Source organism: Oryx dammah, unplaced genomic scaffold (assembly GCF_014754425.2).
Source record: "Oryx dammah isolate SB20612 unplaced genomic scaffold, SCBI_Odam_1.1 HiC_scaffold_27, whole genome shotgun sequence".
Taxonomy (NCBI): domain Eukaryota; kingdom Metazoa; phylum Chordata; class Mammalia; order Artiodactyla; family Bovidae; genus Oryx; species Oryx dammah.
In genome coordinates this window covers 74,962,077-74,967,040 of record NW_024070211.1, presented here as the reverse complement: position 1 = coordinate 74,967,040, position 4,964 = coordinate 74,962,077, and the positions used below count along the sequence as shown (strand labels likewise).

Sequence of the window (4,964 nt, the reverse complement as noted above, 5' to 3'; positions counted from 1 at the left end):
AAACAGAGGGATTAATGAGAAAATGAACTGCTGAAAATGATGCGTCAATAGCTCTTGGAAGGCAGGTAATGGGTACATGAAGGTTCATTACACCATTCACTCTACCTTTATCTGGGTTTGAAATTTCCCATGGCAGAAATACTCACTTAAAACTAACATAAATTATTTTTGCAAATCAGAAGCACCTATATTTAATTCTTGCTATTAAAAAGTGCTACATGTCTTAACTCATTAGCTAAAAATAAATGGGAGCGTGTTGTTTGTGTATTATATTTCTACATTTTAAAAATATCCCTGTGCTGCAGAATGGAGAGTAAATGGGAGAAAAGAAGAGTAGAGACAGGAGGCCATTAGCAGGTTGTACAGGGACCCAGGTAAGAGATGGGGGTGTCCTGTACTGACACAGTGGCAGGGGGAATGAAAGGATGAATTTAAAATATTCAGGAGGTAAAATGGCCAGGACCCAGTGACTGACTCAACATGAGTGAATCATGCATTTAGTAACTCTCCCTTTAAAGATTTAAGGCCACCCACTCTGCCAGAGACTGTGGGAGGAAGGAAAGGCAGGTAGGACAGGAGGTCAGACATCAGCACAGCTATCTGTGACAGTAATAAGATGAAATAAGCTAAGAGGACTAAAACAGTCTTGAAAAAGTAAAAAGTAAAAGCCATAAGTAATCATTAGCTTAAAACATGCTGGAGTGAAATACCAGCAAAATCAAAAAAATGCTGGAATGTAAATGTGCTAAGTTGCATACTTAAAATATTAGAACTAGAAATGGTGGCCAAGATAAAATAAACAGTAAGAATACATCATAAAAAACAGATAATGCAACAGATACTATTTTTTTAAAAGACAAAAGCAGGGACTTTCCTGGTGGTATAGTAGATAAGAATCTGCCTGTCAATACAGCAACATGGATTCAATACCTGGTCTGGGAAGATTCCACATGCCTTCGAGCTACTAAACCCCATTTGCCATAGCTACTGCACTGGAGCCCGAGAGCCACGGCTACTGAGTCTGAGTGCTGCCACTACTGAAGGCTGAGCTCCTAGAGCCTGTGCTCCGCAACAAGAGAAGTCACCACAATGAGAAACCAGGCATACCACGACTGAAGGCAACCCCCTCGCAGCAACAAAGACCCAGTGAAACCAAAAATAAATATTTTTTTAAAGGACAAAAGTAAATATAATAATATTAGCTAATGGAACATATGAAAAAGATTAAATAGTTAAATAAAAATGATTTAAAATGCATAAATCTTGCTAAAAGCATATTCTAACCAAAGGATAAAAGGAAAGATACGGGCTGTGATAGGGATGTCAACACACAGGTGAGCTGTCCAGGCCTCTGGTCAACGGCACCTCTCATCACCACCGTGAAGCACGATGAGCTCAGCCATCCAAAGTACTTGCCATTCTCCTAATCTACCATGTTTTCCTTAAAGGACACTGATGGAGGGAGGTGAGGATTACATGTCATAGTTCACAGAAAACCTCATAGAAATCCTCTTTAGACATCTGTCACTCTCCTCAAAGCTTCCCACTCATAGCAGCTGCCAAAAACCTCTCTTCTCATCACCCTTTCTGTATTATTCACTTTCCTGTACACCAGATTTCTTTGCTCCAGCACCCTTGCTTCTGATGGAAGAGTCTCCTTACCACCCTCACCCCCTGGGGAATGGCTGCCCATCTTGAGCCTCCAAGTGCTCATCTTGCTAGAAAGCTCCTCCTAGATCTGAATGAATGGCATAATGTGTATTACAAGTACACATAGGCCAAGCTTCACCCAAGGCTGGGTTTTTGGAAGGACAAGGATCATAGCCCTTCGTGAAGTGCTCTGGGGCTTAGCCATGGGCCTGACAAATTCTCGGTGCTCAGTTACCCTCTGTTAAAGTAAATAAATGAAAGGAATACTCAGTTATCTCTAAGCTCAGATGGACAGGGCTCAATTACTCAACAAAAATGAATGCTACAATGGAGAGTCTTGGCCCCATGCAAATTCTTATGGCTTGTCTCTCACTAGAGTTCTCTGGAGCTCTTGTCTTTCATGTGGGCATCATCAACTCTTCCCAAAAGGCACATGAGGTCACAGCAGAGACGTCCCCACACGATGCACAGCAGCAATGCAGGCAGGGATACAGCAACACTGCTGCACGACCTCAAGGAGAGACGCCTTCCAGGCTTTAAGGAGGAGGAGCCCTTGACCACAGGCTCAGAAGATGGCTAAGCTGCGTGGATGGAGGGAGAATAGAACAGGATCTTTGGAAAGAGATCAGGATATGAGTTACCATGATGGTGGTGATTTAGTCACTCAGTCATGTCCAACTCTTTGCCCTCTCATGGACTGTAACCCGCCAGGCTCCTCTGTTCATGGGATTCTCCAGGAAAGAGTACTGGAGTGGGTTGCCATTTCCTTCTCCGAGGGATATTCCCGACCCAGGGGTTGAATCTGTGTCTTCTGCATCTTCTGCATCAGCACGCGGATGCTTTACCACTGAGCCACTAGGGAAGCCCATGAGCTAGCATACACAGAGACAACTTCAACCCTCTACCACAATGGCTGCCTCCCCATACCTCCCAAGTCCTCAGCAGGAAGCCAGCCACTGGGTCCTAGAGACAGCATTTTGTCCAGTGTAGAGTAAGTTTCCCAAACTCAACAGTGGGAACTTTGATGGAGATTCCATAAGGCCAAGACCATTGATCTTGTACCCAGATCATACCTTTCTTTAGGATGCAGAGACCAGCTACTCGGCTTTCAGCACATCATCCAACACCGGGCTATCACCAGCAGCCCTGCATTTGCATTTGGACAGCCCTAAGTGTGAAAAGTCAGCATGCTCTGTTCGCTGAAAAACACAGCAATTTCGGTTGCCTCCTCCACAAGGCACTCCTTGTGAAGTTTAAATAGACAGCAACAGTTCACAGAATTAGACTCCTTAGCAGGAATCTACCTAGCCTCTTGTACAAGCTGCTTTTTAGTTCTCATAGCCATTTGGATTATGTAAATCATTACACATACTTATTTCTACCAGGATGATTGCTGGCTTTTTATTTTTTCAGTTCCAGAGAGATCAGCAAGCTTTTTTGTCCAGACTTTCAAAAGCCTTGGTAGGGGGAGCTTTACCAGCTGAATTCTTCTGGAAGATGCAAGCCTGAAATTCCATCTATTCCAAGAGAAATGCCAATACCGCAGATGTCAGACAGCAATAGGAGTTTAGAACAGCCTTGTTCTGACCAAATGCTTGTGTCCCCTCAAATTCATATGTTAAATCCTAACCCACAATGTGATGGTATTAGAAGGTGGGGCCTTTGGGAGGTGATTAGGTCATGAAGGCAGAGACTTCACAAATGGGATTAGTGACCTTATAAAAGAGACCCCAGAGAGTTCTCATCTCCCTTCTACCATATGAGAACACCAAGAGAGGACAACTGTCTGTAAACCAGAAGGCAGTCCTCACTAGACACCAAACCTGCCAGCTCTTTAACTGTTGGACTTCCCACCCATCATGTGAAAGTGAAAGTGTTAGTTGCTGCAGTCCTGTCTGATTATTTATGACCCCATGAACTGTAGCCCACCAGACTCCTATGTCCATTCTCCAGACAAGAATACTGGAGTGGATAGCCATTCTCTTCTCCGGGGGATCTTCCTGATCCAGGGATCAAACCAGGATTTCCCACATTGCAGGCAGACTCTTCACTGTCTGAGCCACCAGGGAAGCCCTTCACTTTCACACCCATACATCATAAGTGTGGGATATGAATCTGGGCTGTTCACATGCCACCCAATCAATGGCATTCTGTGACAGCAGCCCAGACTAAGACAAGCCTCCAGTGGAGAATTAATAAGAAGTGGTTAGGAACTAGTTTCCTAACTCCTGAGTCCTTTACCTGGGGGCCTTTATTTGCCTTCAGAAGATATAAACAGAGTGGAGGAAGGGGGAGTTTGTAAAGTGATTGCCTTGAAGAGAATTATTAAGATACTGTGAGTCCCTCCCTACACTGCCATGTAAGGGGAAGGATGTGCTTTCTGTCACCTTAAACCTGGGTGGGGGCCGCCACTGGGCCACTGAAGGTGTGTGAGGATCGTCCTCACACTTAGGGGACACTGTGCACTGTAGAGAAGTCTGGGTGGCACACAGCAGAAGAAGAGGGCATACAGCTGGGATGGGCCTACATCTTCCAGCTTTTACAGAAACAAGATGCAGACCATGAGGAAAAGCCAGCCCGGGTCCACTTAAAAACCTGCTGAAAGGTCTTCCCGGGAGGGCGTGAGGCCTCCAACAGTAAGACAGTGTATGAAGAACATCAGAGAACCAGGAGGAAAGCAGCATGGAGTGGGGGGGGGGATTGCGTAGTCTGTATCTAGGGAGCAGCAGGGGATTCCGAGGCAGAGGCATTCCCAAGCAGCCCACCAGAGCATCAGAGAAAGAGTCAGCTAAAAATATCTGCCAGGCTGGGAGTGTGGAGAAAATGGCAGGCTAAGGAAGCACTCTCTTGTCCTTCCATCCCCCCGACCCACCCCCACTCTTCCAACCAGAGGTCAGGAACAGCAGTTATGGGGATACAGCAGAGCTATAAATTACAGTGAAAAAAAAAAAACAAACAGTTAATTTTTACTTGATAATAAAAAAAAAAAAAAAAAGATTTCACAAAGATGGTGGAGCTTGAACTGAGGTTTAAAGGATTAAAAAAATATATTTTGAGACAGACAAAGCAGGGAAAAAGATTTTCAAGGTGAAGGAATCATACAACGTGAAGGAATCAGACAAGGCAAGGCACAGAGATGTGAAAGGGTGCACATGTTCTAGCTGATGAGAGCAGAGTCTGATGGAAGATGGTGCAGGGCCAGCTAGGAGAATGATGGAACTGGCAAGCTTAGGAATCCAAACTCTAGCCAGTGGGGAGCCACTGGTAAGGCTGATAAGAAGGTAGAAGGATGAACAAACTTGTTGTGGAAGATA

General features: G+C 44.8%; 1 long non-coding RNA gene across 1 annotated transcript; it reads left to right on the top strand.

The window, feature by feature from the left end:
• Window positions 1-298: 298 nt before the first annotated feature.
• On the top strand, window positions 299-3,031 carry LOC120854494. The gene is made up of 2 exons (XR_005719000.1): window positions 299-374; window positions 2,734-3,031. It is a non-coding gene; the product is annotated as an uncharacterized LOC120854494 (long non-coding RNA).
• The last annotated feature ends 1,933 nt before the right edge of the window (window positions 3,032-4,964 follow it).